Raw genomic sequence first — 20,305 nt, 5'->3', positions numbered from 1 at the left:
TGGCCATGGCATGCTATGCTAGGTGTCACCCATGATCTATGAGATTCCTAAAATGATTTAGAGAAATCATTTATGGTAAGAAAGAGTTCTGATGATATTAAGAGTTAATATCATATCTCATTGCCAATTAGTGATGAGCCTAGTAAGTCACACACATACACAAATAATCATCAAGTTAAATGTTATTTAATTGATTAATTAAAGAGTTTAATTGATTAATTAAATATGTTTGTTTTGCAATAAGATTGCAAAGTCCCTAGTGTGGCTTGAAATCAAATTTAGGTTATTGGATGTATAGTATAGGTTAAATTTATATTTAAAGTGTTTAAATATGAATTTAATTATGAGAAATTAATTAATAGAGATTAATTAATTAATTTATATTTGATATAAATTGATTAGAAAAGGAGAAATAATTATTTTGGGTTGAAAACTGTCGACACCATATTTTGGTCGATCCCCAAAATCAATAAAACTTCGAAACCGATCCCCAGTACTAAATCTCCCTGTGACAGCTAATCACATTTCCGATCCCACTTTGATAGACAGTCACATTTCCGATCTCTCCTCACAAAGAATTGAATCAATGCTAAGTCCTCACATCAGTCAAAGCCTTATCGATCTCTCAAACCCATTGTCGAATCTCCGGACCAGTCAAGTATATTCCTGATCTCTGTTGACAAACGAAATGAACTGACACTAGATCTTTTCTTACCAGTTTTATTGCCGATCTCCCTTTCAAAAGTTTAAGAGCTAAGGTTTTGGTCCGGTTTAATGAGGATTCCGGTCTTAAGTGTTCAAGTCAAATTTCCAATTTTAATTAAGTCCCGTTCAGCATTTCTTCCCTACCGATCTCATGCTTATTGTGCTTTCCGATCTCTTACGCTTAGATTAATAATTGCATTTAGTTCTTGTTTTGCTATGTTCAGACAATCAAATACTTAGGCAATTCAGAGATTTTCCAATCACATCCAATCATTGAACAAAGAGCGATTTCATTTCATACCAACATTTGTACAAGTCATTCGGCTGGGGGATCACCCCCAGCATGATCTACATTTTGCTCATTTTCTCTCTCACCCTCAGCCTCCTCTTCGCTTTCATCCTCGCCTCAGGAGCCGTGTCGGCCATCCAAGAGAAGTCCTCCTCTGGGTAACGCTTCTGGAGCTCGGCCAAGAGATCCTTATGAGCGTTTACATAAGCACCGGCTATTCCTGTCACCATCTCTTCATATTTTGCCTTAAGCTCCTCAGTAAGGTGAGCGACCTGAGCAGCTTCGTTGGCCCGGAGCGCCTGGACTTCTCCAAGAGCATGATCCCTTTCAGCCAGAACATGAGTCTGTTCGGCCAGCTTATCCTCATAATACTTCATACGCCCCTCAATTTGAGATATGTAATCCTGAGCGGATGAGAGTTGGGATCGGAGGGAGGCCACTTCTTGGCTCTTCTTCTCGACCTCCTTACCCAGGCGGTGAGCCTTTTCCCGGACTACGTGCTGGTTCACCAGGCACTCTACATTCAGACTCATGGATCGGGTCAGGATGTCATCAAGATTGTCCGGAGACAGTCTGTCCCGATCCTCCCGAAGGCAGATAGAAGACCCCAAGACTTTGGCAAAACCGGGGTTCTCCTGAACAGTCCGGTTATTCTCCAGGGAAGCGATCAGCACTTGAGTGCCACGAGAAGGGGGCCTCGCAGAAGGTCGAGAAGGACCCCCTTCTGTGCTTGGAGCAACTGGAGGAGGTCAAGGCAGTTCTTCTTGTCCAGGAGGAGATCGGACAGCTTCTGCGATCGGCGGTCCTGAAGGTCGGGGTGGGCCTCTTTGTGTCTCCCCAGGTTCATGACCGGGTGTTTGAAGCAGTTCCGAACGCTTCATCTCTTTCACCTTCCGGGAAATCTCTCTTTCTTTCTTCCGCTTCCTGGAACCTTCACCACCTGCCATACCTGCACAAAAAAAGAGGTCAGTGAGATCACTAAGGTCCTGAGATCTGAGATGTAGAAAATACCAATGCCGAGGTCAGAGAGCGGAAGTTCGCGATCTTGGCCAGTGATCAGCTGTATGGTCCAATGGTGCAGCTCGGTAGTCACCGTATCTAAACAGGAGAACTTCTGAGTGGCAGCCAGATTCTTCAGTTCCATCACTATTAGGCTTTCCTCCTTGTTCAGGGTAATACGCTTCGGAATCAAGGGCCCCTGGTGCCACCAGCTACGGGGGAAGTCCTCAAAGCAGGTCGGATTTTGGCTCCTCAGAATGAAGAAGCGGTTCTTCCAATTCTTAAGGGAGGAGGGCAGATCGGTAAAGAGTCAACAATGAGGCTTCGCTTGAAAAAATCAGTGCTCATCGTCCTTTCGGCAAGTTAGCACTGCGATTCAAATAACACCTTAGTCATAGGATCGATTCCCTTAGCTCGCACAGCCTCTAAGGCAACTAAGATCCGCCACGAGTTAGGGTGAACTTGAGCAATGCATACTCGGTGATATTTTAGGACCTCCTTGAAGAAGTCATCCAGAGGGAACCGAAGACCGGCCTTTAACTGTTCCTCGTATACCATAACCATGTCATTCTCTTCACAGAAGTGATCGGCTCGGTGATCGCCGTGACACCGGATAAGTTCGTACGAATCAGGATGAATATTGTACTCCTGGCTAAATGATTGCAGATCGGATTCTTGCAAGATTGATGGCAGCTCGTCTATAGGAAGATTCTCCCTCCCCGAAGAAGGTACAAGCCTCGATGGTGCATTTCGCCCCCGAGCTGGAACGGAGACCCTAGGAGGTTCTGGTCGTGCGCTTGGCCCGACCACCTCTTCTTCATCAGACGACCACGAGAATTGAATGGAAGGAGGGCTCGTCGCTCTCTGACCCTCGGCGTCGCTCATTTTCAAAAGAAATAAAGAATTTAAACTAAAAGAAAGATCAAAGCCCTTACCGAAATCTGATCGGCGTCGGAAGAACTTGAGAAAACGAGAGGATTTTGGGTTTGTTCGCGAGAAACTGAAAATGGAATAAGAGAGCAACTGGCTAACCCCACCCCCTATTTATACTCGTCCGAGCATTTAATGCTCATGATGTTCCAGGCACTGCATCGGTTAGCGGGACTCACACTTGCTCGACACGTCTCACGCATATTCCCAAGATTCCATAAAGAGATCGGTTAATTATAGAGCGGCAGATCCAGGCGTTTTGAATTACGGATCGGATAAGTGTCATTCAGGTAAAGAATCAGATCGGATAATCATATTAGAGCTCGGAAAATAATTAATAAGATAATAATTGACAAAATAAAATCTTTATTTCCAAAAGATCGGATTACATCATTTGGGCGATCTCAAGAGATCGGAGCACATTTCCAAAAGTCAGATTACATAATTTGGGCGATCTAAAGATTGGAATACATTAGAGATCTGATTACATCAAAAGGCCGATCTCTAAAAGATCAGCGGAACATCCTATCTAAAGAGGCCAGTGACAATAGTCAACATTGTGACTGATCCAAAGGGGTGTCACCGACCAGAACCGAGGCGCTGTCGGAACACCCAATGTGGAGGGAAGCCGCTGTCGGAGCACCCAATGTAGTGAGAAGTCAAATAAACTTGGAAGAGCAACTGTCAAGGGTCGGCAGAACATCAACAATTTGCTCGGTCAAAATCGGTTCGCCGATTATGCCAGTTGAACGACTCGAGATCGATACAATCGAGGTCTGCAATCCAAATCGGTTAATTGATTTAGTTCTCTCACCATCATCAGATAAGGTCATCACGATTATTCGATCACCAGGGTCATGAGTTTTCAGTCGGGGAATAAAAAGGTCCATCGAAAAAGATCAAAAAACCACAATCTCGCTTAACAACTACGAACGATCGCTTAATAACTAGAATAGGAAAGTAAAGAAGAAAAGAGGAAAATCAGATGGAGAAAGTTTTGGGTCAGGGGGTATATATAGGGGGAAATCAAGCATTTATTGTCGAAGGTAAAACGGCGGACGCTTCGGGAATTGAGGGGAATTAATGCTTTGACCGGATCGGGCCTGGTTAAGGGGAGTATTGAAATAATAGAGATCGGAAGAGGGAAGATCGGCTTGAAAGATCGGAGAAGGACCATGTTAAGAAGATCGGAAAGTAAGAGAGAACAGAAAACGAAAGGGCGCCTACTGCTGTCACCATAATCAGAACCGAGGTAGTTAAAGCATTGCCAGGTAAAATCTCAACCGCACGCCCCAGAATCGCCCACGTTTCTGACATGCGCTGTACATCCTAATCTCCACCGTTGATCCAACTTGTAAGGACGAGCTTAGAGCCCTTGGATCAAAGAAGAAGACGACAAAACCAGCGCCTTTCACTCCTAGCCCTCAGATCCCCCCGGACAAGAGAATTTGGGACCGTCAGATTAGAAGAAGAAAATGACAAATTTTCTAAAGAGGATCTCAGTCATCCGTTCTGATCCTCTTTAATTCCTGAGCCTCAGATCATGTCCTTCGAAATCCTGACCCTCCATCTCCCTCAAAATAGATCCTGACCCTTCATGGGGAGCACCCGGTTCCTATAAATACCTGCATGAAAACTGTTCAAAGGGGACGAAAAAAAGAAAGAAGGTTGTTACTATAGTGGAAGAACTCTGAAATTTAATTCAGATTATTACTCTGCTTTCATAAGAAGAGCTTTTGGAACCAGTTTCCTGAAGTGTTTTCTTAAAAGATTTTGAACACTGGAACTTTTCATTTTCAGCTCGTTCATTATCCAGTAGCATTCCCATTTTTCAGTTCCTGGTTATCTGTATTTTTATTTCCGTCGTCCATGTTCAATCTCATTTAAACTCGAGTATAATTCTGACTCGATTGCATTTAGTGAAGTACTCTTTGTTCCAAGGCGGACCTTAGTCTCCTGGCTACCAACTTGCGATTTTATTACGTTTTGTGATTCTGTAGTTAGCTCACTAAATCCGACTTCTTACAGGTCAGTGTTCATATTGCCATTTTATTTAGTTCTTGTTTTGCGTATTTCCTTTTTTCTTTTTCATGCATGTTACTTTCTTTAAGGTCATATCACACTTGAAAATGCAAAGGTAGGTCGTGCTTTAGTTGGCTTCTACGTCGGCCAAATCATAGTTTTGTTGATCTTTATTATTTTGGAACGCAAGTCATCTAGTCCTGAATAATATATAAGTGGTTAGGATAAAATAGGTAACTGAATTTTAGGGGTCTCTTTGAAAAAAGAGGGTCTAAATAACACGTCAGGGGAAATAGCTAAATTGAATCGCTAGGCTGACGTAAAAGATAGGCCGGCATAACACCATAAGACGGAATAAAGATCAAATCTCAGATGAGTAAAATGGAACAGAGGGAATACTGGTAAGGCGACCACATGGGAGGTCGGTAAAATTCAGTCCGGCATCCCTTATTTAGTCACAAAATACCAATAAGTTAAAGGAAGCCTTATTACGACCCTTGGCATCTTTAAATACTAGAACTCTTAAACTTAGGCTCTTAAGATATATAGCTGTGATCAAATTTCGAAGAGATCGGAGGAGAGTTCTTATCCGGTCTCAATTCAAAATTTTAATAAATACTTAATAGAGATCGGAGGAGAGTTCTTATCCTGTCTCAATTCAATTTTGATCTAACGAGTATCGGAGGAGAATTCTTATATGGTCTCAACTCAAAATTTTAATAAATATTTAATAGAGATCGGAAGAGAGTTCTTATCCGGTCTCAACTCAAAATTTTAATAAATATTAAATAGAGATCGGAGGAGAGTTCTTATCCGGTCTCAACTCAAAATTTTAATAAATATTTAATAGAGATCGGAGCAGAGTTCTTATCCGGTCTCAACTCAAAATTTTAATAAATATTAAATAGAGATCGGAGGAGAGTTCTTATCCGGTCTCAACTCAGAATTTTAATAAATATTTAATAGAGATCGGGGGAGAGTTCTTATCCGGTCTCAACTCAAAATTTTAATAAATATTAAAGAGTTCGGAGAAGAGTTCTTATCCAATTCTTAAATTAAATTTTAATAAAATATTCCTTTCAAATAAAATTAACATACAACAGTAACTCACTAAGGTTGTCTCATTTACTTATGTATCTGGGTGATCCGAATTTAGTGAAAAATTAAAATTTCCTTTTGACAAAAGGATTAACATCTCCATCCGAGCCCTCCTAACTAATTTATGAAAAACGCGAAGTTAAATCTACTTGCCCTTATTGAGGGACGAGGTGGGGTGCCTAACACCTTCCCCACCCGTTTACGGACCCCGAACCTAGAATCTCTGTCTTGAAGTGGTTTCATTTCAATCTATTTTCACAAATGGTTTTCTTTAGTTTCCCTCAAAACTAAGGTGGCGACTCCTCACTCTTTCCCACTTCGGTGAGGGTTCGTTCAGGCGACCGCAAAACTCCTTGCGACAAAAACTCAAAATTAAAACACAAGGGTAATTTGGTCATTTCATAGGGTGACATGTGGCATCATGAGATGGTGACACATGGCACCATATAAGTTTGCCATTTGTCTTCCTATCATGCAAGGTGATCAAAGTCAATATTAAATCTAGCTTTGACCATTGGCTTAGTGTGATTAGGTCAATTAAAATTAAGATGCAATCTGGTGATGACATGTGGCAAGGGTTTTAAGTGATGACCTAATTATAAAAGGGAAAAGAAAGAAAAATTCAGCCACACTTCTTATTCCCTCAAGTTTGCCGCCACCTATAGCTCTCTCTCCTCTCTTCATCTTCTCTCAGCAATTAAAAGAGAATTGCCCAAATTCTTTTGAATTAAAATTGCCAAAAATTGTTTCTAGTGTTCTATACACATATACAAACTCTCTAAAGGCAAATCCCTAATTTCTAATTGGTTGACAAGGCTTGAGAAGCTGGTTTAGGGGCTGCCATTGGTGATCTTGGTATGGTGACAAGGCTAGAGGGACAACTCTTGGGGTCCTAGGTGCTTCACAAAGGTACCAATTACTTCTACAGTGTATCAAAAGGTTAGTGCACATATTTTTGTATCAATCTAGGGTTCAAATGAATTAATTTGTTAATTAAAAAAAATCTTAAATGGCAAATGTAGATCCTAATACATATTAAAAGTGCTTTAATATCCAATTGAATATTGAAATCAATTAAGCACATAATGGATGTGGCATGATGCATGAAACGCTAGAAGAAAATTTTTTAATTCTATGTTCTAATCTAACATTTTTCATGCTTCTGCTCCTTCAATTAGTATCAAAGTCACTATATTTGCCATTTAGATTGTTTAATATCTGATTTAATTGTGTGATTTGATCAAAAGTTGATTGATTCATTGCTGGTTGGACCAACAATGTGGTGGTAAGATGTAGAGCACCATTGGTGCACATGGTTTGGTACATTCAACCATGCGCATGGTTTTTGGGCTTGAGTGTGGGCTTGGTTTCAACGCCCATAATTAGGCCCATGACTAATTAAAATGTTTAATTAGGAGTTTTAATCACACAATTAAATTTTGATTTAATTGTTTAAATGAGATTCAAATCTGAATTTTTAAATTTGTTTGAATGATATTCAAATCTGAATTTTTAAATTTGGTTGAATGAGATTCAAATCTAAATTTTAAAATTTTTTTTGAATAAGATTCAAATCTCAATTTTTAAATTTGGTTGAATGAGATTCAAATATGAATTTTTAAATTTGGTTGAATGAGATTCAAATCTGAATTTTTAATTTTGTTTTGAATAAAATTCAAATATGAGTTTTTAAATTTGATTGAATGAGATTCAAATATGAATTTTTTAGTTGAATATGAGATATTCAATTTAATTTTAGAATGTATGTTTTATTTAATTGTTAAATGGTAATATGCATGATGCATGATCATAGACAATAAAAGACCAATGTGATTGGATTTATTTCTTTTATTTTTCTTTGAGTTAAAAATAATTAATTTTATTTTGGTGGCATGTATTATAAGTGTTGTAATAATTTTGGGTTGTAATTTCATTTATTTGACTACTTTAAAGTCCATATTCTTGTAAATTCACCTTGGTATGCCAAGGATTACTATGTAATTGGATTGCAAGAAGATCAAGGAGGTCAAGAGCATTGGTGGGACCAGTGGGAGGAATTCAAGATGAAGTGTTAATTATGTACTCCTTCAGCAACTCTTGTAATATGAATGAATGAAATACACATAGGAATGTCTTGATTCAATTCTTCGTGGCTCAGAATTGAATTCCTTAGAAAGTCCATGATCATACCATATTATTTATTTATCCATGTATGCATGAGATGTATGGGAATGTATGCAAGTATATGATATATGCATGCTAATTGGATAATGTGCAAAGTGAGACCATAATAGTAATTAAGCCGACCACTAAATCTTCCAAAAAAATGATTAAGTTGGAAATGGTATAATTAATGTAATTATATCATGGGCCCTCCATTGAAGCAATTATTTTATGAAATTTTAAATACTTGCATATGATGCAATTAATTTAAGAGATTTTCTTAAGAATAATTGTTAAGCATAAGATGTTGTAAATATGCAAACGGTTTGGTGGCCAATAATGGATGTGCCTAAGGACATTAAAATTATTTGCATGTTTACTAGCTCAATGGGATCAACTTAACTAATGCAAGATAAGTCAATAATGGATGTGCCTGAGATTTTGAGCATTAGGGGCTAGGTAAAGGATTGAACCTCACATGAGATGTGATGGGCAAGGAGTTGCTTACTTATAGTTTATTGTAATTCCAATAATGGATGTCACACCTTACCCCTCTATAAGGCATAACATGATCCCGTAGTATACCTAATGAATTACCAACTTCGTCTATTGATAACTCATTAAATACACTACAAGGGATTTTAAAACTTTTCTTACTTCTTTTTATAGTGGTAAGCACTATTTACAGGTGTTAAAAAAAAATTTTTGAACTGAAGTAAAAAAACTAACACATTTTAAGAATTAATAATTTCTGTAAAAATTTTGGCGGAGTACCATCTGTATTTTGAACAAAACAGTTCTTCAGAAAACCTGTAAAAAGTACTTCAAATAGATTTCTCAATCTCGACTCCAACAGTTAAACAACACAATATATTTCTCAAGTCAAATCCACAATAATTTTTCAAAGAATGAGATAAAAGAAATATAATACAAATTTTACAAGTCAAAATAACTCATAATTTATTTTACAACTTCAATGTACAATTTTAATTTACAACTGCTCAAAACTAAGAACACTATATACATACAGTGAATATACATTACAATATAAAATGCAGAATATGTATACTCAATATACCTGATGATCTCTCAGTGTAGTACTAGTAGCCTAGTCTGCTGCCCTGTCAGTCTGTCTACCTGTGACAGCAATGAAAAGCTATTGCTGAGTAAAATTTACTCAGTGGTGCACAATAACAATTTGAAATGCGATATATAAATCTTTTATCGACAGTTCACAAATCAAATGATTCACAATTCCATTTCACAATTTACAAAATTCATATAACACAAATTTGATCAAATAACTGAGTAACACAGTTTTGCAAATCAATAACACAATTTGATCAAATAACTGAATAATACAGTGTTGCCGATCAATATCACAATTTAAGCCATGACATAATTTTTCCACACATGCCGTGTTGTACACCACGACACGACACACTCACCCCAATAATCGAAATCAATGAGGGAGGAAGCTAGCTGAATAATGAGTACTCATCCATACTCACCTCAGACTGGTAAGTCAAAGAGGGAGGAACATAATCACACTCACCCCAGACTGATAAGTCAAAGAAGGAGGAATATATCACACTCACCCCATAAATGGAGGAGGAACATAGTAACAGTGTCATGCCAAGTGTGAATCAAAACATTTTCAAATCACAATATTTCATACAAACCATAAATCATATTTTATCTCAAAATTTCCATTTGCAAAGTTGGCAATACAATAAGTTCCAAATAATATTCCCAAAACCAAAGCAATAAAAAATTATTCATAACTCATTTCTCCAAATAAATTTGCTAGTAAAAGCAGTGATATAAAAGTATTGTGCACGGACACAATTTAAAACTATAATGTTCAATTAAATTTTTAAGTAGAAAATGAGAAGTCAAAATTATTGTGCACAAACACAATTTAAAACAATAACGTACAAATAATCATAATTTATTTCAATTGAAAAATTCAAAAGAAATAAATATTGTGCACAAACCTTTGATATATGCCTCTTGGCTCTGAGTCAGTGTTTCCTTCCCTTTCCCTAAGTCGTTGCTAATTGAGAAACACAATTTGAAGTGTTTCAGTACTCATTTAAACAGTCTCTAAGAATAAGGTTCAATAATTAATTTATCGAATTCTATTATTTTCTTAGTCAACCTAATATGTTGACCCTTGATGCATTATAGGTAAATTAGGTTTTAATGTTACTAATATGTCACATTCGATAGTCTCTTAGGGTTGGTACACGTTACCAAATTCATTTCTATGTATCTTGCATTTTCTTGCAATTTGCTGGATTCCGGGATACTAGTTTGACCTAGCCGGACGACCTAGTTCCCTCAATTTTCGGGTTTTGGTCAAAACTACAAACTTGTAGATCTATGTCTTATTGCATGCTGGGCAAAATTTCAGGTCATTCTGAGTTATGTAGACCAAGTTATGGTCATTTTACTATTGCTGGTCAAATTGCATCAAAATTGGTCACTTTAGGTCATTTTAGGTCAATTTTGGTTCGGCCAGTTGCTTATGGTCATTTCTGGGCTTTGGTGTCTTCATAAGACTTGTAGATGTGGGTCTTAACTATTCATGGTCAAAATTTCAGGTCAATTGGACCTGTTTTGAGTGAGTTATGGCCTAAAAACTAACTGCTGCCCAAATGGTAAATTTTCAGGCCTTATTTGCACTTAATCCGGATTTGGTCATTTTTCAAGCTACCTTGCAAGCAGAATTTTGGCAAGCTTCCTTCATGAAAGTTGGCACATTTTGTGCCTAGTTTCACCTCCAATTGGTCTCATACCAATTGGAGCCGCACACTTAAAATTCTAGGCCCAAAACACAAACTGCCTTATTGCATTTCCTTCATACACATCAAGGATCACTTTTAACACTTACCAAACTTAACATTCAAGCCAATTCTGGTTGTACCATGACCTAAACATAATTCACAACATATTATTGGTCATTTTGGCAGCTTACAATCACATTCAACATACACCATAAAGTGCAGAATTTGTCAAACTCATTTACAACAACTTAATCACCTAACCATAACACATAACTTCTCCACTATCCTAACATACAACTTCACCACTAACTTACATACACATTTGGCAAATTTTAGGACCATAATTCAACAAACATCTTCATGAATTCCAGCATCCTTCAAGGAGTTAACAAGCTGCCGCATTGTAAAGTCACCATAATTGTTTTCAAGCTCAATTCTCCATTTAGTTCAACATCACATATACATGAAGTTAACTTACCAAAACTTTAACTCAAATTTGTCCATCGTCAATTCTTCACAATACATGTAATAATATTTCATTTAGTGTACAATTTCATGGCTGTCCATTTAATCATTTACGCATACAATTCAAACTTAATATAATTTCCAATTCAAGTGCACAACTTTAACATACACTAACAATTAACCTACTAAACTTCTATTCACTTTAATCAACATCAATACCCATAAATTTCATGTGAAAATAATTCCAATTCTTTAATTACCATGGCTGCCTAAACTAGTACATAATAACAATTCACCAAAACCTCAAAATTTCTTCATCAATTCATTCAACTCAAGCTTCCCACAAACTTTACATAAGAACTAAATCAATTTAAACACTTACCTATTGTTGGGACTTGTTAAATCTTCACTAAACTACCTTGATTTTGGTATCTACTTCTTTCTTGTGAGGTGGGGAACAAAATTAATGAAGACAAGTAAACAAAGTTTAGCTTGAAAATGGGTATAATGAGCCATGCATTTGGGTGGCCATGGGAGGGTTCTCAAGCTTTTGATTTCGGCATGGTGAGTGAATTGTAGAAGATGAAGATGTTAGTGGAGATACACCTGCCCAATTAATGGTTATTCAATCCCATAGTGCTCCACTCATGCTAGGATAATAATTTAATAAGTTTTAAGTGATAATTACTCCATTTACACTCCATTTTTGCTATTTACATTAGGTACCACTAAATTAATTTTTCATTATATTTTCCAAGTGTAACATTATTTATTTTTAATGGACATTTAGGTCAAAAGACAACTCGGGGTGTCAAATGACCACAGTGCCCCTGTTCGGGTTGCATTCCCGATTTTTCGGTAACACCGAGTTTTGTCCGTTTTTCGATTTCTCACTTTTCTTTGTACTAATTAATTAATTTTTTTTTGATATTTCTAATGGTATTTATACTTCAATAGGTGTTTATTTAAGTCCTAAAAATATTTTCCAGGGTTTCCTGTGGTCCAAGGCTAGTCAACGGTCCACGCCGTGACTTCCCGGTGCGGTCACCCATCGCTAGGGTTCTCGGCTCGCTTAACTTGGTTACATTTCTTTGCTATTATTTTTCCTTTATTTTTCTCGTATTTTCTTCTCTTGTATTTCATTATTTTATGTCTTCTCACTCATATCGAAGTGTAATTCTAGGCATCCTAGCTGTCCGGATAACACTGGTCACCGGAACAGTAGAACACACTACCGAACTTAGGGGTGTTACAATTGATGTGTCTGAGGATGATCAATAAGACTATAAGAATTCAATCACCCACTAGAAATCCATCCAACTAGGATTTTTGTTTCTTACTTTGGAAGTGTAGGATTCGCTAAGTCAGTGGGAGGACCAATTTGATTAACAGACCATAATCATTTTGGTTAATTACATGATACATTTACTAATTATTCTGGTTATTTTCTGCAGTTAATTTTCTGATAATAATGAGCACACAACAACCACCACCATCCAATATCCTTGTGAGCATACTTGATCATAATAGGTTGACAGGACCTAATCTTTCAGGTTGGCTAAGAAATTTAAAACTTGTCCTGAACTTAGAACGTATTGGATATGTTCTAGACTCAAAGGTTCCTGGTCCCTTACCTCCAGAGGCCACTCAAGAGGAACATGATACATTGTACAAGTGGAAGGAGCATGATATGAGAGCCAAGTATTACATGCTTGCTTCTATGAGGAATGAGTTATAGAAGCAATATGAAAATATGCAATATGCAAGTGAGATCCTCCTTCACCTGCAAGAGTTGTATGGTGAGCACAGCAGGAATGCGAGGTACGAGATATCTAGACAACCATTTCGCATGAGGATGTCTGAGAGACAGAATGTTGGGGATCATGTCCACAAGAAGATTTGGCTAATTAAGCAGCTGGGACATCTTGATTTTCACTTGGATTTCCAATTACAGACATATTTGATCCTTTAGTTCCTTCCTGAGTCATTTGGGAATTTTATGACAAATTTCCATATGACTAAGCAGGAATATACATTGGCTGGTTTACTTAACATGCTGGTTATTGCACAAAAGAATTTACCGGGTAATAAAGGAAAAAAGGTAGCTTTGATTGCATCTTCTTCTGCTGGAAAGTCCAACAAGAAGAAGGGCAGTAAGAAAAAGAAACCTCAAATTCCTGGTCCTTCCAAGAAAATAGCTAAACAGAAAGGGAAGACCAAAGCTGATGGAGGAAAAGAAAAGTGTTTCCATTGCCAAAAAGTTGGGCACTGGAAAAGAAACTGCTCAGAGTATCTTGCTTCTTTGAAGGACAAGAAGGATATACCTTCAGAAGGTATATCTATATCTTGTTATTTAGATGTTGATGATGCTCATAGTTCATCTACAGCTTGGGTTTTAGATACTGGTGCCAGTTCTCACATTTCTTATGATATGCAGGAACTAGCAAACAGTAGCAGCTTGCATGCTCAAGATGTTAGACTCTGGATTGGCGATGGCTCAACTATTGAAGCTTTAGCCATAGGATCTAAATCTTTTTACATGTGTGGATATGTTTTGTGTTTGAATAATATTTTGTATGTGCTTGATGCTTTTAAGAATATCATTTCTATATATAGTTTGACTAGAAATGGTTATGAATTTCAGTTCACAGATGATGTTTGCAATATTTATTTTGGAAATAAATATGTTGGCTAAGGTTATATGCATGATGGTCTTTATTATTTGGATAATAATGACAAACACAAAATGAATGCAAGCAATCTAAAAGAATGGAATGCCATGCTGAAAATCAACTTAAGTTCAAAATATATTTGGCACTTAAGATTAGGTCATGTTGCAGAAGATAGGATTGCAAAACTAGAGAAAATGGGGGATTTATCTGTAACACCCCGAACTTCCAAGTTATGAATAGTACCATTTTTGGTCCGTGACTAGTACTATTCAAAGACACCTTGAGGACCAAAAATAAATAGAAAATTAATTGAGATAGACACAATAAAAATTCAAGTGACCCAAAAATATAAGGATTTACCATGTATATTGTAAAAGAGGGATTATGATCCGATAAGGGGCATTTTGGTCAATTCACTTTAAAAGTTGATTTTTTTTTACCAAAAGGCCAATTTAATTAAATAAAAATAAATTATTGAATTATGAAGAAATATTGAGAAAAATTCAGTGTAAATATAAAAAGAAAAGAAAGGAAATAAAATTGTAAGTTTTATGACATTTTTGACACAATTAAAAATTTTAATTGTGTTAAAAATGTCATAAAGGTCCCTTAGGCAAATCCCACATCAGCAAAGCACGGAGATGGTCTTGGGTTGAAAAAGTAATGATATATAAAATGGGAGAACTAGTCACTAGAGGTGCCTTTTGGTCGAATGGCCTGGAGAGTTGGAAGAACTCCAGGGTTAAGCGTGCTCACTTGAGGCTTATGGCCAAAGCGGACAATTCCTCCAGTGGTGGGAGCCCGATTGTTACAATTGGTATCAGAGCCACTCGCGTGTCCTCTTGGGCGATGGTGAGGCAAACTTCAGCGAGGATGCTGAGTCCTGAAAGGGGGGAAGAAAGGTCCTTTAGACAAATCCCACATCGGCAAAGCACGGAGATGGTCTTGGGTTCAAAAAGTAATGATATATAAAATGGGGGAACTAATCACTAGAGATGCCTTTTGGTGGAATGGCCTGGAGAGTTGGAAGAACTCCAGGATTAAGCGTGCTCGCTTGAGAGAAATTTTAGGATGGGTGACCTCCTAGGAAGTTCTCCATTCCACCTATGGGACAAAACCATGAGGCTTATGGCCAAAGCGGACAATTCATCTAGTGGTTGGAGATGATCATTACAATTGGTATCAGAGTCGCTCGCGTGTCCTCTTGAGGGATGGTGGGGCAAACCTCAGCGAGGACTCTGAGTCCCAAAAGGGGGGGAGAAAGGTCCCTTAGGCAAATCCCACATTGGCAAAGCATGGAGATGGTCTTCGGTTCAAAAAGTAATGATATATAAAATGGGGGAACTAATCACTAGAGGCACCTTTTGGTGAAATGGCCTGGAGAGTTGGAAGAACTCCAGAGTTAAGTGTGCTCGCTTGAGAAAAATCTTAGGATGGGTGACCTCCTGGGAAGTTCTCCATTGCACCTATGGGACAAAACCATGAGGCTTATGGCCAAAGCGGACAATTCCTCTAGTGGTGGGAGCCCGATCATTACATTATCCTCATTGGGTTTTGAGCTTACTCCAACTTGTGAATCCTGCCTTCAGAGCAAAATAACTAGATCACCCTTTGCTGTATAAGGACTAAGAGCTAAAAATATTTTGGAGCTAATACATAGTGATGTATGTGGTCCATTTAAAGAAATGGCTAGAGGTGATTTTCATTACTTTATTACCTTTACTGATGATAAATCAAGGTTTGGGTATTTGTATTTGATGAAATATAAACATGAATCTTTTGAAAAGTTCAAAGAATTTAAATTTGAAGTAGAAAATCAAATAGGAAAAAGTAGTAAAGCTCTTCGATCAGATTATGGAGGTGAATACTGGAGTACTGAATTTGATGAATACTTGAAAGAGCATGGCATTGTTTCCCAGTTGACTCCTCCAGGAACGCCATAGCTGAATGGTGTATCTGAAAGGAGAAATCGTACCTTATTAGATATGGTACGTAGTATGATGAGCTATACTAATATGCCAATCTCCTTTTAGGGATTTGCATTAGAATCAACTTTGCATATTTTGAATAGGATTTCATCAAAATCAGTTTCTTCCACACCTTATGAGATATGGCATGGAAGAAAACCAAGTCTTAAGCATGTTAAGATTTGGAGTTATACAGCTTATATCAAAAAGCTGAACACTGATAAATTGGAAACCAGATCAAAAAAGGTCAATTTGTTGGATATCCAAAAGAGAGTTTTGGATTTTTTTTTTTTTTTGCTTACATCATAAAAGGTTGTGGTTAGCAGAGATGCCAACATTTCTTGAACAACAGTTTATTCAAGAAGGAGGCAAAGGAAGGTAAATAGAATTAGAATTGGAGAATTCTGACCAACCAACAGATCAAATGGATATAGATCCATCTAGTCAACTTACACCTATTGATGAAACATCTACAGTTATTCCTCGTAGATCAACCAAGATATCTCACCCACCATTGAGATATGGTTTTCTTCAAGAAGATGAACAAGAGTTGTTTACTCATGAAGAAATAGATCATGGAGATGATCCACTTATCTATGAAGAAGCTATATCAGATATAGACTCTTCAAAATGGATTGATGCTATGAAATTTGAAATTAATTCTATGTATAAGAATCAAGTTTGGGATCATGTTGACCCACTTGAAGGTATTATACCTATAGGGAATAAATGGGTTTTCAAGAAGAAAATTAGTTTTGATGGAAAGCTAGAGACTTATAAAGCAAGGCTAGGAGTGAAAGGGTTTCGCTAAAGGCAAGGAATCGACTATGAGGAGTCTTTCTCGCCTGTTGCCATGCTTAAATCAATTAGGATTCTATTAGCAATAGCTACATATTATGATTATGAGATTTGGCAAATGGATGTCAAAATAGCTTGTCTCAATGGATACATTGAAGAAAACATTTTCATAGAACAACCTAGGGGTTTTGAATCCCAAGGTGGTTCCAAAGTATGCAAGCTGAAGCGATCCATTTATGAGTTGAAACAAGCTTTGAGGAGTTGGAACATCCGTTTTGATGAAGCCATTAAGTCATTTGATTTTATCAAAAATGAGGATGAGCCATGTGTATATAAGAAGGTTAGTGATAGTGTTATCACTTTCCTTGTCTTATATGTGGATGACATTTTATTGATGGGCAATGACCTAGGTATGTTGACAGTTGTAAAGGTATGGTTGTCAAATACATTCTCCATGAAAGACTTAGGGGAGACAACCTATAATCTTGGGATTCGCATCTATAGAGATAGAGCAAAAAGAATAATTAGTTTATCCCAAAGTCTATACTTGGAAAAGGTGTTAAAGAGGTTTAACATGCTTGATTCCAAGAGAGGATTGTTACCAGTGAGACATGGTACCCACCTTTCTAAAGAGATGTCTCCAAAGACACTTAAAGAAAGAGATAAAATGGCCAGGATTCTATATGCTTCGGCTATTGGAAGTTTGATGTATGCATTGTTGTGTACTAGGCCGAATATCACATATGCTGTTAGTTTGACTCGCAGGTTTCAATCCAATCCACGTTTGGAACACTGGATAGCTATCAAGAATATCCTTAAGTACTTGAAAAGAACTAAGGATTTATTCTTGATATATGGTGGTAGTGACTTGCAATTGGATGGTTATACTGATTCTTATTTCCAATCAGATATCGATGATAGAAAGTCTACCTCTAGGTATGTGTTCACTTGTAATGGAAGTGTAGTCAGTTGGAAGAGTTCCAAACAGAGTATGACTGTAGATTCCACTACAGAGGCTGAGTATATTGCTGCATTAGATGCTGCAAAGGAAGCTATTTGGATAAAAAAGTTCATGACAGAACTTGTAGTAGTTCCTTCCATTGAGTCAGCAGTTCCACTCCACTGTGACAACAATGGAGCAGTCATACAGGCTAAGGAACCCCGGTCTCACCAGAAATCCAAACACATAGAAAGACGCTACCACATAATCAGAGAAATAGTTGGGCGAGGCGATATAGCCATGCAGAAAATAGCATTAGCTGAAAATCCAGCTGATCCATTCACTAAGCTAATGTCACAAGCTCAGCTAGACCGACATTTTGAGAAGATGGGTCTAAGATATTGTAATGAATGGCTCTAGTGCTAGTGGGAGATTGTTAGTAGTATGTCATAGAGCATATCATTTAGTATGTATCTTGTATACATTTTATTAATAAAAAGGCATTTTCACTTTTCCGTTTACATAATGTTTTTATGTGTAATAGAAAAGGTCCATTGATATTTTGTTAGAAATTCTATTCTTAAGTTGTTAAGAATATGAGTGACAGTATTTCTAGTACAAAGTCTCATAAATTGGTTCACAATCGAGGACACTTCACAATAAGGACATGACTTATCTAGAAAGATTATAATCATGTTTGTTCCCAAGTTATTTATATGAGATGTAAATAAGATGGAATGGTGAGTCTCATACCATATAACAAACATGATAGGCACTTATGCATGATAAATAGGCCAAACTAGTGACACTTATGACAAGCACGTGAAGTTTACTCTTGTCAATGCATTGTCATAAATCATATCAATGCATATAATCTTTAGACCTGAGATAACACTGTTATCTTGTATATAGGTGGTTTGAGTTTGATACTGCTTTCATACTTGTACTGTGTATGGGTATATGGGCATGGCTCCTACTAGTTATATATGGAGGTAGGTGTTGATCAAGATGGAATCTGTTACCCTAAGTAAATAGGGATAAAATCCTATGTTCATTTAATTATTCTTGATGTTTCAAGTTCCTGGCCAGGACAGACAAAATCTTTTTAATCAAGAATTGGAATTAAAAGAGAACATAATATTTATAGCAAATGGGGATTGACATAAACCATGACTCCAGCTCGAATTGGAATTTTGTAACCAAGAGATTCTAGTGCATGGTAACATATGATTATAGGTTCATTTAAAGGTATTCCTTGTTACTAATTGAGTGGCCATGGCATGCTATGCTAGGTGTCAACCATGGACTATGAGATGCCTAAAATGATTTAGAGAAATCATTTATGGTAAGAAAGAGTTATGATGATATTAAGAGTTAATATCATATCTCATTGCCAATTAGTAATGAGCCTAGTAAGTCACACACATACATAAGATAATCACCAAGTTAAATGTGATTTAATTGATTAATTAAAGAGTTTAATTGATTAATTAAATAGGTTTGGTTTGCAATAAGATTGCAAAGTCCCTAGCATGTCTTGAAACTAAATCTAGGTTATTGGATGTATAGTATAAGTTAAATTTATATTTAAAGTATTTAAATATGAATTTAATTATGAGAAATTAATTAATAGAGATTAATTAATTAATTTATATTTAACATAAATTGATTAGAAGAGGAAAAATAATTATTTTGGGTTGAGAACTCAAAATTAAAACACAAGGGTAATTTGGTTATTTCACAGGGTGACATGTGGCACCATGAGATGGTGATACATGGCACCATTTAAGTTTGCCATTTGTCTTCCTATCATGCAAGGTGATCAAAGTCAAGATTAAAACTAGCTTTGACACTTGCTTAATGTGATTAGGTCAATTAAAATTAAGATGCAATCAGGTGATGACATGTGGCAAGGGTTTTAAGTGATGACCTAATTATAAAAGGGAAAAGAAAGAAAAATTCAGCCACACTTCTTATTCCCGCAAGTGTGTCGCCCCCTATAGCTCCCTCTCCTCTCTTTATCTTCTCTCAGCGATTCAAAGAAAATTGCCAAAATTCTTTTGAATTAAAATGGCTAGAAATTGTTTCTAATGTTCTATACACATCTACAACCTCTCTAAAGGCAAATCCCTAATTTCTAATTGGTTGGCAAGGCTTGAGAAGCTGGTTTATGGGCTGCCATTGGTGATCTTGGTGTGGACAAGCTAAAGGGACAACTCTTGGATTCCTAGATGCTTCACAAAGGTACCAATTACATCTACAGTGCATAAAAAGATTAGTGCACAAATGTTTTATCAATCTAGGGTTCAAATGAATTAATTTGTTAATTTAAAAAATCTAAATGGCAAATGTAGATCCTAATACATATTAAAAGTGTTTTAATATGTAATTAAACTTTGAAATCAATTAGGCACATAATGGATGTGGCATGATGCATGAAACCCTAGAAGAAAATTTTTGAATTTAAT

Source organism: Hevea brasiliensis, chromosome 9 (genome assembly GCF_030052815.1).
Source record: "Hevea brasiliensis isolate MT/VB/25A 57/8 chromosome 9, ASM3005281v1, whole genome shotgun sequence".
Taxonomy (NCBI): Eukaryota; Viridiplantae; Streptophyta; class Magnoliopsida; order Malpighiales; family Euphorbiaceae; genus Hevea; species Hevea brasiliensis.
Note: the sequence above shows the minus strand (reverse complement) of the source record.